This window comes from Drosophila navojoa, unplaced genomic scaffold (genome assembly GCF_054131105.1).
Source record: "Drosophila navojoa isolate 15081-1374.11 unplaced genomic scaffold, UAZ_NAV_1.0 NAV_Backbone_163, whole genome shotgun sequence".
In the NCBI taxonomy this organism is placed as follows: domain Eukaryota; kingdom Metazoa; phylum Arthropoda; class Insecta; order Diptera; family Drosophilidae; genus Drosophila; species Drosophila navojoa.
The window spans coordinates 12648-25084 of NW_028301750.1; the positions used below are offsets into that span (position 1 = coordinate 12648).

General features: G+C 43.4%; 1 long non-coding RNA gene across 1 annotated transcript; it reads right to left on the reverse strand.

Annotated features, from left to right (window-relative positions):
• Positions 1 to 2701: 2701 nt before the first annotated feature.
• On the reverse strand, positions 2702 to 6668 carry LOC108657917 (uncharacterized). Its single transcript, XR_016197601.1, has 3 exons — positions 3781 to 6668; positions 3530 to 3708; positions 2702 to 3434 (listed from the first exon to the last, which is right to left on the reverse strand). It is a non-coding gene; the product is annotated as an uncharacterized LOC108657917 (long non-coding RNA).
• Between the last annotated feature and the right edge of the window lie 5769 nt (positions 6669 to 12437).

Here is a 12437-nt window from a genome sequence, read left to right on the forward strand (position 1 = left end):
AAACAGAAATTCCAGCCTGGCAGGACGTTAGTCACTTTCTTAGCGACCGTGCTCTTGCTCTCGAGGCTATGGAAGGTGATCGTTCTGCACCAACAGCTCCAATCTCAGTTTTGAGATGCGCGAGCTCTGCCCCTCCCAAACTAGTCAACTCCTTCACAACGCAAGTGAATCTGTGCGATCTGTGTTCAGAACAGTACCATCCAATTCGATTTTGCCCTCGGTTTCTCCAGCTGTCTATCCATGAACGAGAGGTATACATCAAAGCAAAGAATCTTTGCCTGAACTGCTTCGCTAAGGGTCACCAATTACGAGAGTGTACCAATACGCACAACTGTTTCAAGTGTAATGGTCGACATAACACCCTACTCCATAGGGACAATACTACTCGGTCTGCTGCTGCATCCGCAACAGCTATAGCCCCAATTCGTACGCAAGTTATGTCCAACATCCAAACGTATCTGGCTGCCAACACGCGAGGTGTCCTCCTCGGCACGGCGGTGATCAACATATGCCATTCCGGAGCAATCTATCCCGCCCGTGCTTTAGTCGACTCAGGATCCGAAGCAACTTTCATTTCTGTGCGACTATTCCGCAAAATCAAGTTGCCCTTCAAATCCATGCAGACTCAAGTTTCCAGCTTGAACCAAGCAGTTACAGCTCATGCACAAAAGCTATGCAGCTTTGACATTGGTTCTCCTTCGAAGCCGAGACTACGAATCGAAGCTTCTGCTCTCGTCCTTCCAAAACTTGCCGGTAAACTCCCTTCATCCCCAATTCCGCAACTCTTATTGAACCAGCTGTCGAATATTCAGCTAGCTGATCCCGAGTTCTACAAGAATTCAGAAATTGATGTCCTTCTAGGTGCGGATATCCTTCCGACTATTATTCAGGGAGGTTACCATCCGAATATCTGTGGACCTCTTCTAGGTCTAGAGACTATTTTCGGTTGGGTGCTGACTGGTCCACTTTCACGAACTTCACCGGAAATGGTCTCCTCGCTCACAACTCAAGTCTCCGTTCCGGGTGAGACAAAACTTGAGATTCCGGCAACTCTTCCATCCCGAGTTCCCGACAACACCACTACAAAAGTGAGGGTCGGTTTCAATGAGAGCCTGAATGATATCCTTCATTCAGGCCCATCATTCCAACTCGATCCTCGTCCTCCTTGTGCTGTCGAACTAACCTCCATGTTATGTTCTAACGAACAAGCAATTCAACCTCCAACTCATTCGTTCTTCCAGATAAAGACGCCGTCATTAGAAAGCAGCAAGCCACGTGGTACCAATTCATTCCAGTGCCGCGTATGCCCAGAAGCCCATGGACTCCGAAACTGCAAGCGGTTTCTGGGCCTTTCTGAGGAAAGACGGATGCTTGCGGTACTTATACATGAGTACTGCACGAACTGCTTGGCTCACAAGCACTCCGGGCAATCCTGCCGCAACAAAGGACGTTGTAAAACGTGTGGCCAGAATCACCACACGCTCCTGCATCTCCAGGACAGCTTTGTTCCGCACACCAAGAGATCTCCAGCTTCGAACGCGACGTCTTAATTTTCAATCCTTGCAAGGGGGGGAGTATGTTAATGCCAGATCCCATTAACAAGAATTGCTCCTCCCGCAACACACGTTATGTTATTAACAGCACTCTGTTAATAACACAACCCAGTTCTCCTACTGGTTCGCGGTACTCGGCGCCCCGCGGAGTACCTCGTCCCCCCTTCACGGTCACTTGCCTCTCCTGGTATTGACGAGACAACATACATACATATACTTTCTTTTACTATTCATATGCGAGCAACACAGCTTTAAACCAAGAAATAAAGACGAGGAAATTACAATCCGGTCTTTTTACTTATCGGCGACGCCATCACTACAACATATATAAATTACAGCGAAAAATTACAAATACATCCGACGCTCTCACTTCACTCCAGGATGGGAAGAGAAGCATCCTTCGACGTTCCCTCTTAAGCAGGCGCGTCTTGCCTTGTAGGCAAGCGATTACATAGACGACGAGACTACTAAGAATTGGAATATGAGCAGTTCCCAGAATTCTGGCAGCAGCAACGCAGACGACGAAACTACAGAGGCTGCTATAGTTCTAGCGTCAAGTCAAATAATTACATAACTAATAAATCTGAGTTTTACCAGTTTTTTTTTTAATCACCTACAAATACCATAACACGCGCAATCTTAGCGTTCGACAGTGCAGTCTCGCCTAAAGTGGTAATGGCTTTTTAAAAGTATGTAACAGGCTAAAAGAGCCGTAGCAGACCCCACAAAATATACATATATATTCTAGATTAGGGCGACGAGCTGACTCGATTTAGCTCTGTCCATCCTTCCGTCGATCTGAGAAGATATAAGAGCCAGAGAACACGCTTTCTACTTTCTAATAGTAACTCCTCAAACTTTAGAACTACTGGCTTGAAAATTGTTTTTGGGTATATGTATTTAAGTAGCATTTCACGAGCTTTTCTCAAAAAATCGATAACTACTTCCAATATTTCATTATCAATTAAAAACCTTATCGAAAAATAGTTATTTAAATTTCAAATGTGGACTCATATATTTTATATAATTTTTTTTTTTTTTTTTTTTTTTTTTTTTTTGTAATTTACCCCTTACTCCTAAATCCGCCCCTCACCCACACCTTCGTTAGAAAGAAAAAAAATTAAGTGAACACATTTATATTAATTAGGTTATACTTAATAATTTGTATATTAATTTAACTAAAATTTAACAGTAATAAGGTAAATGGATTTATTTAACATCACATAAAAGAGCAACACCTCGAAGGACCCAATGGTCTGGAGGCTTATTGGATTGAAGCCATAATGCACATATATAGTTCAAATCAGTTCGATTTATCTTTTTATATACCGGACACGTGTAAAGTTTAGGATTTTTAGCAGCTGTTGAGTATATAGCATAGATATGAACAACTGGCATAAGAGTAAATAAGACTTTGTTGGTTGACTCCACCAGACGTGATGTTCGTCTGTCCCAGCCAGCACCATCTACATATAAACCATGAACAAAAACTCCCTCTTTCGGTGGTTTTTTGCACTCTTCTGGACCTACTTTAAGGGCATCGTTATGCATTGTCACCTGGTCTAAGGCCCATCCTTGATGAGCCCGAGCAACTTCCTGTCGCATAGCAGTAAGAAATCCTTGAGGATTAAAAAAACCTGACATCCAAAATACAACAGGCCGCGATCCAAAACACCAACCATAGAATTGAGTATGACGGTCGATAAGCTCGGTGAACCAGAAGCCCAGGCTTGAAGAAACCCAACTGCCCCGTTTGAATACAGTTGGTACTCGTGCATTAAAAATATTATCAAGAGCGTCTCTTAAATTTTCGCTCATTATTATAGTCCCTTCAACAGCAAGTAATAGATCTTTAAATGTATTTCGGACTAGGAGTATAATCTGTAAAGAAATAGAAGCGGGATTATATATTTTTCTAATTAAATTATATTTAAAATAATTATTAATAATAATTTTTATTATTATTCTCTACGTACTCTTTGCATTCTGTCTATCTCTTGCCGAAGAAATATATTCATCGAACTTGTTGCACCAGCAGCAATAAGGACTTGCTTCACATCAAATAAATCGAATGCTGGGGGTGTTTTACTTAACATTTCACGTACTTGACGAGCAACACGATCCTCTCGAGTTTCCGAAGATCCGCTGGAAGATTCTTTTTGAGTGGGTAGTATGAAAAAGAACTATTATAACAAAATAAATATAATTAACATTTTGCAATTCCTACCTTTAGGTTGAATGGCCATTATTTCCTCTAAAATTGTTCTCATCGTATTTGTTTGATATGTTATTTCGGCATTCGAATTAAATCCATAAACTTGAGGAGGATCGACATTGAACATATTGTCAATAGCGGATAAATATGCTTCCCGTTCTTTAAAACTGTATACGACGTATCCTTTAAAGAATTGAAAACTGTCTTCAAACAGGCCATCATGAAACCAAACTCGTGTAAACGTATTAAGGAGTCGCTTGTCATAATCGTCAGTAACACGCCCTCCATATTGTACCTCTCCTAGCATATAACGTACAGTTACCCAGCTAATTCCCTTTCCAGGCTCAAGGTCATCTAAATGATTTTGAACAAACAAGCAACTAGCCAACCAATCCGAGGAATTAAATTCATAAGGGATGTTCCATCCTAGTGGTCCAAATTTTCGTCGCTCTTGTACTACAGTGTGTAAAAAAGATATAGAATAGACGAGAGACAAATAAAATGGAGACTGTGAATAGTCCAAGAAATCTTGAGATAAATTGGTATAAGTTCGTTTAAGTCCAGCTCGAATGCCTGCTGGTGGCTCATTTGTATATTTAAGTGACATCTGCAGTAATGTAATTGGGAACATAGGATGAGGTTCGGTGGTTATCCAAATACGAAATCCTGGATTAATATATAGTTGACTTTGACGTTCTAGTTCAAGAATTTGAAACATGAGTTCATTCATGTATTCTAAGCCCAAATGACAATTTTGCAAAAGCACCCAACCGCCTTCCTCCATGCATGTAGATATTAATTTACGAGCATGGATTTCTTGTCCCTGGCCCATTGAAATAGGATGACACTTTAGCTCATTTTTTTTAGCTAGTAATTCAATATTAGATGAAGGATCAGAGCCAAGCGAGAGAAAACAAATCATTGGAACAAGCTCTCTACTTTCCAATAGCAACTCCTCAAAATTTAGAACTACTGGCTCTGCGAACCTTTCTCCCAATGAATGAGATATATATTTACGGCTTTGAGCGATTGTTCGATCCATACACCAGGATCGAATAAGAAGCATCTTGCGAAATGGATCAAGTGAATTAAAACCATCCGGTATAACTTCATTTTCGGGAGAATCCTTTTTAAACCATATAAACCAGCCTCGCTCATTTCCACTTACTTTAGTAAGTATGTTCACAAATGGTGATAAATTAGTAAGCTGAACTAAATTTAACCATGTTTCATCCACTACCCAGCGAAATGGTACTGGAGGACAATCATTTAAATTTATTGCTGCACCTCCTTTAATAAATGTCTGGAATTCATCGAACGTAATTAGTTCTAATTGACGATCAATACTCAATGCCATAAGAAGTACAAAAAGAAATTTATCCTTTTCATAAAGTCCTCGAGATTTATACCTATAAATTTCTAGCGTTAAGTAGTTTATAATTCGTTTAATACGCTTCTGTGTAATATGGGTTTTAGCTGAATTATACATGGAAGCATCAAAACGATCTAGAAACTGCACCAAGGATGTTTGGTACATGTTATTAACCATTGTCATACTGCAAACAAGGAAATATAACACACTTCCTCGAGTTGCTACAACACGGTATTCTTCCCGAGCTGCATTTATCTTGAGCTCTGTTACCTTAGCCACCTCAATTTTTTCTTTGACATCTATAGCTGTGTTTTTACTTGTGTTAAGTACTTCAATCACTGTCACATCATCCAAAAGACTTCCCTGTGTCGTAGATAACTTATGTAACAGGTTTGCCTCCAACTCCTTCATTTTTTTCATATTTACTGTGACTGTCTCCACTAGCTGTACACGTTCATCCTCCAGCTCTTTTCTTTCAGTCTGTATGACTCGACCTAATAATTGATCTTCTAATCCACGCATCGTGACAGTAAAGTCTATAATGGAAGTCCTTGCAAATATTTCGGGTGTATAAGCAGGGTTAGGGAGCTTTGTAGTAATATAACATCTAAAATCTGGATTCCAGTCAACTTCCTTATCACCTATTTTAATTTTGTATTGCGTGCCTACTTTAAGCAAATTACGATCTAGTAAATTATCTAGACAGGGATCCAGCTCTTCTGCCACATCTTCAATAATTATGGGATGGCCTAAATTTAGAGAATCTTCGATATGGTTTCGGAAATATTTATGATTTAAGGTGGTAATAATTAACTGATTTTGCTTTTCCATATTTTTTATCCAAACTTTTCCTTGAGATTGAGGATCAATGAGAAGTGGAAATCTTCTTGCCTTAGTTGCAATAATTCCATTTTGAATAGACAGTTCATCGGTGGGCAGTCCTTGTATATTCCATTCGCCAATTTGTGAGCGGTCTGTTAGATTATCTATGACATTTACACTTGCTGAAATCGGAATCATTTTTTCAATAATTTGTTTAGTCCACAGGTTTAAGAAAAGACTGCGAAATTCTTGATTAAAAGGACCTGTATAAGACAAAAATGCTGTAAGCAAAATTACATCCCCAACCAAACGTTCAGTTTCACTTTTAAAAGAGGCAATTTGTTCAGTCCAACGAATTTTTTCGCCTACTAATCCACCAATAAGTGCAGTTGCAGCATCCATTTTGTCCTGGCATTTTTTCGCTTCAGCCAAAACCGTTTGTTTCTTAGAAACTGCTTCTTCCAATGTACGTTGAACTTCGGCTAATTCATTTTCTTTTTGCTGAAGTAATTCCTCAGCCTCCCGTAAGTCCTCTGATGCTCTCTGATATTTTGCCTCTTGGACAGCTAAGTTTGCTTTTAATGGAAGAACTTCTTTATTAACTTCAAAGTATTTAGCCATTGCCATTGTCCAGGATAGTAGTCCAGCTACGTTTCCGCAAGCGACTTTTGCAGCTTCAAATGTATATTGGCTAAGAAAAGAGAATATTATTAAATTAATTAGTTAAAGGATAACCAAAGATTAGTTAAAGGATTAACCAAAGATAATAATATAGAATTGTGATTTTTAACAAATCTATCTCAGATCGTACAGCTCTGCCTGTAAAGAGATTCCATATTTTAAATGTAGACTTACATGTATTTTATATAATTTGGATTTTTTAAATATTGTAATTTATTCCCACCCCTATATCCGATACTTCACCATAACAATTGAATGCCAACGCACAAGTGGCTAGTATTTGAAATTATATAAAATACATATAAGTCTACATCTAAAGGGTGGAAGCTCTAGCTAAAGAGGTGTAGGAGATCAAAGCGTTGATACATACGGAGAGACGAACGGACGGACAGACGGATAGACAGGCGACCAAATCGACTCAGCTCGTCGCCCTGATTCTTTGTGGGGTTTGCCACGCCTCCTTCTGCCTTCTGTATAAATATATCAAAAGTTAATAGGTCCATTCAATTTCAAATCCTACTACATATAAAAAACTTAATTTGATTGGTTTTCTCCATCTACTGATTATACTCTTTCACGAAAATGAAATGAGTATATTGGTTTTGTGCAATGTCCGTCTTGTCCGTCCGACTGCCCGTCTGTTTGCCCTTCTGTATCTCATAAACTATAAAAGCTATAAGCTTCAACAAGTTTGTATTTTCGGCTAATATAGTTTGTGCAGGGTGGATTCTTCAGATAATGTTGTACACGTTGTGGGTGGGTTTTAAAAATCTTTTTTAGTTTCAAGAAAAGGGTTATGTTGCTTTCACACGAGTAGTAGAAAAAGAATGAATTCCAAAAGGAAACCCAGGAGAGCCAAGTCACGAGAGCGCGCGGTTATGCTATTAAAAGCATTCTGTTAACAGCAATTAACAGCACTCTGTCAATAGCATAGCCGGGCTATGTAGAGGAAGCGCAAGTCTTGTTAATGGGATCTGGCATTAACATACTCCCCCCCCCCCTTGCCAGGATTGCACCCAGAAGGGACCCACCCGAATACGGTGTTCTGGGCCATTGACGACCGAAAGTTCTGGAACGATTCCGGAAAAGATGACGTGAGGATACACGCCAGCCCCTAGCACAACGCACACCGAGCTGGGTCGAGTCCAATCGCTGTCGGCAAGCGTGATCCCAGCCGGATTGGCTACACGCTCGATCGGCCGGATTGGCGTCAGGCAATTGAGCTGGGGGTCCATTTGGACGATAGCGTCGATGTTGAAGTCCGGCCCATGGCCCTTCCCAATGAAGCATGGATCCGGGTAGTAGGGCTACACGGATCTATCAACGCCCTGACATCGAAGTCTTTGACACCCGTTTGCATCGTGATGATTGCCGTGGGGAGGATGCTAGCGGCCTTTTGCCACTACGTTCTCAGCGGTGGCGTGGCCTCCCTCGTGAAATTGGAGGCCGCTTGACGGCGACGTCGTTTCCGTGATCCACCTTGAGGCGTGGTTGTCACGGCGAGGGCGGATGTAGAGGTCCCGCTGGTAGCAGCCGCGGCGGGACGACGTCGCTGTCGGCGACGAGCTCCTAGCAGGTGCAGTAGTGAGTGGTGGCTCTGGCCACACATCTTGCACCCAGCCTTGCTGCGGCAGGATTGCCTTAATGCTGGTGCGCCAGACAATTCTCGCAGTATTTGTTGATTTATACTGCGCGAAGACGGCACTTCCGGAAGGAGTTGATGCCGGGTGTCTGCACAAGATGAGTGGCTGGTGTCATAGCTGCAATAGACAGAGGAAAATGTGATGGGCGAGGATGGATGAGGATGGTGACAACTGAGGTTAGTTAAACAATACAGGTATATTATCGTCCATTGCACTATGGGTAAAAAGTCGATTTTTTTGGCATCAATTGTAAATGAAGAGCTAGGAACTTGAAATTTTAGGAATATATTATTAATATTAAAAAGAAAATTCGGATTTTTTTTTTTTACAATTGGGCGTGGCATTCAAATTTTCCGCCCCTTTTACATATTATATTAAATTAAAAATCATTACATGTGGGCTCAAATTATTTTTAATAACTTTTTTGTACACTTTTAGCAACTTGTAAGGTTACATTTGTTTTCCAGCCGGGGTCAGAGTCTCAGTCTGCCCAGGGCCATAACTCACAAGAAATTTGTAAGTAGGTACGGGACTTTACGTGGTTAGGGAAATAGGAGAGGGAGGGGGAGTTATTCCGTATCAAACGGCCACGCAGCCTGAACTCGCCGACCACGCCTACACGTTCGCACGTGGGAAGGCTGCAGCGATCGAGTGGCGCGATCAAGCGCACTCAAGATCGCTGGGGTCGGGGTTGCGAAGGCGTATTGCGGGGTATTAGTAAGGCTACTGTGATTGGTAGACCGCGGATCGAGGAACGCCCAGCGTTGTCGCCGGCGTTCGCTCCAGACCACGCGGTTTTTGCATGCCAGAGTTTTAACCGTCTGGCGAACGGGGTTGGACCTCGTTATAACTACCTGTTAGTATTGTTATAACTACTAGTGTATTATTGTTAGCGTACTAACTACAAATAAGTGCGCAATGTTACCATATACTTTTCCTATTTTATTTCCAATATTACCTTATACCTTCTACCCCGCACCTATCAGCTCTCTTTGATTTCCTTTTCTCTTGACTTTTATTTTTCGACCGCTCGTACCGAGAGCTAAAAACTGACTGCCTTGCTCATGCCGAGAGCCGAAAACTTACTACTACTGCTCAGACCGAGAGCCAAAAACGTACTGAAATCTGTGTGCAGCTTTCAAGCCTCTCCTCCCGCTCTCCAGATTTCACCACGCGACCAGCAATGCAATCCACAGCCGCGAGCTTTCAAACCGCACGGTTGCATTGCTGATCGTGTGCCCGCCCACCAATTTGAATTTTGCTTACCGTCTAGAGTTAATAGCTATGGCACTTATATCTACTTGATTATCTTACAAACTAACGCTTAGCCTGCTTACTATCTAACTTATTATCTACTAAAATATACCACAACTATAAGATATCAACTTAATGGCTACAAAATCAATCCAACCCAACTTAATTATAACAATTTAACAACTATAACTATAACAGATTTGACAACTATAAAGATCAACCAATTCAATTCAACTCATCAACTTAGTCACCTACATCTACTTAATTATCTTACAAACTAACGCTTAATCTGCTTACTACCTAACTTATTATCTATCAAAATTATACCACACCTATAAGGTATTAACTTAATGGCTACGAAATCAATCTAACTCGACTTAATTATAACAATTTAACAACTATAACTATAACAAATTTAACAACTATAAACATCAACCCAAATACAATCCAATTCAATTTATCAACTTAATCGCTACAAATATAATATCAACTTAACGACTATAACCCATTTCAATTCAATTCATTAACTTACTTGCTACCAATCTCATATAAACTCAACGACTATAATTTGCTTCAATTCAATTCGTTAACTTACTTGCTACAAATCTCATGTGAACTCAACAACTATAATTCAACATGTAAGGTGGGCAAAAAGGCCGCCTTACACCCCCCCCTTACTTCGACAAAGCGACCGTCACGCCCCCCGACGAGTTGACGATCGCCGTATAGGAACGTTCCCTGCTTCCCCGGTCTCGGTTTCCGGGATCGTGTCGCTTTCTTCATCTTCTTGCGTTCGCCCTCCTTCGTCAGGCGCACCACGTTGGGGGACAGGAACTTAACGACCTTGTAGGGGCCGTCGAATTTGGGCGCCAGTTTCGCCGCGAATCCTTCCACCGCGTTCGACAGTTGATGTTGTCGTAACAGCACTGCCGAACCCAACGCTGGTCTCGAGTCACGCCGTCTCAAGTTGTAGTGCCTGCCTTGATCCTTTGATGCTCGCTGCAGGTTACTAGTGTGTGACTTCATCGTACAAAGCGGCGGGTAGGCGTGGTTCCCGCCCTAGCATCAGAAACGCTGGAGTGAAGCCCGTGGAGTCGGCCACGCTCGAATTGACCGCCAGCGTTATCTCCGGCAACAACTCGTCCCACGAGCTCTGGTGGCCTTCGATATATTGGGCTATCATAGTCTTCACCGTGCGATTCGTTCTCTCCGTCGGGTTCTCCTGTGGTGAATAAGGCGCTGAGGCGCCATGAACGCCTTCAAACTTCTACTTGCAAACTGTACACCGTTGTCGCAAACGAAGGTCCTGGGTACTCCAAACCTGCCGAGTATACGCTCCCGGAACGCCAGTTGTAGTAGGGCGGTAGTAGCTCTCCTCAACGGCACCAGCTCCACTCATTTAGCGAAAGCGTCGTGGAACACCAACAACATTGTGTTCCCACGCTTGGAACGAGGCAAAGGTCCCACGAAGTCTGCGCACAATACCGCCATTGGCTCCGCCACCTGCCTGGTGAGCATATGCCCGGCCGGCTTTTGTTGCACGCATTTGAATCTTTGGCACGTTTCGCAAAACCTCACGTACCTGGCGGCATCTCGAAACATGCCCGGCCAATAATACCTTTGTGCAAGTCGTGCTGCCGTTTTCCTCACACCTTGATGTCCGGCCGTGGGAGCGTCGTGACACTCTTTCATCACTCTGCCCCTCAAACTGCTAGGGACGCAGAGCTTCCACGCGATAAAATCCTCCTCGTCTATCCGATGGCCTAAATTCCGATATAACTGCCCATTCTCCTCCACGTAATCCTGGAACTTCTCGGGCTCCTTTGCGATCCTTTCACGCATCCTTTTTATCCACCCGCAAGGGCGATTTTCCTCCACGGCCTGCTCGCAACTGTCTATGGGCTGCCGGGACAATGCGTCTGCCACTACGTTTAAGCTTCCTCGACGATAACGTATGTCGAACTGGTATTGCTGCACTTCAGCGCTAGGTGATCCGTAACCACGTCGAATCTGTAGCCTTCCAGATAGCATCGCATCTTTCGGATCGCCCAGACAATCGCGAGGCACTCCTTCTCTGTGGCCGAGTAGTTTAGCTCCGCCTTCAGTAACTTCCGACTGGCATATGCTATCACTCGCTCCTGCCCCTCGACTTCTTGCGTCAGCACCGCGCCGAGGCCGTAGTCGCTGGCGTCGGTCTGCAGCACGAATTTGGCCGAGAAGTCGGGACAAGCCAGAACAGGCGCGGTTGTCAAACTCTCCTTGAGTTTCTGCAACGCCTCCTCCTGCTCCTCGCTCCAGATCCACTTCTGGCCCTTCTTCAGCAGCTTCGTCATCGGTTGTACCAGCGGCGCGAAGTTTGGCACAAAGCGTCGATACCACGATGCCATTCCTAGGCACTGCCGCAGCTCCTTGAGATTCGAAGGTGATGGGAGGCTTTGGATCGCCTCGACCTTCGCGGGATCAGTGCAAATCCCCTCTCCGCTTATCACGTGGCCAAGGTACACCAACTTCTCCCGAAAGAAGCTACATTTCTTTCTGTTGAGTCTGAGATTGGCCTTTCGCAACCGCCGGAACACTTCCTTCAGGTTGGCCACATCTTGCTCCTTCGTCGCTCCGATGACCACTATGTCGTCTAGATACGCAAACGCGTGAGGCTCCATGTCGGGCCCGATGACCGTATCCAATGCCCTCTGGAATGTCGCCCCCGCCGAATGCAAACCGAATGAATCGTGCGTGTCGTAACTTCTCTAAAATGTGAAGAATCCGCGGAACAGGGTACGCATCCGGGACTGAGTGAGCGTTGAGCTGTCGATAATCTACGCACATGCGCCAATCCCCAGTCTTTTTCTTGACCAAGACTATGGGTGCGCTGTGTGGGCTCTTCGACGGTTCAATCG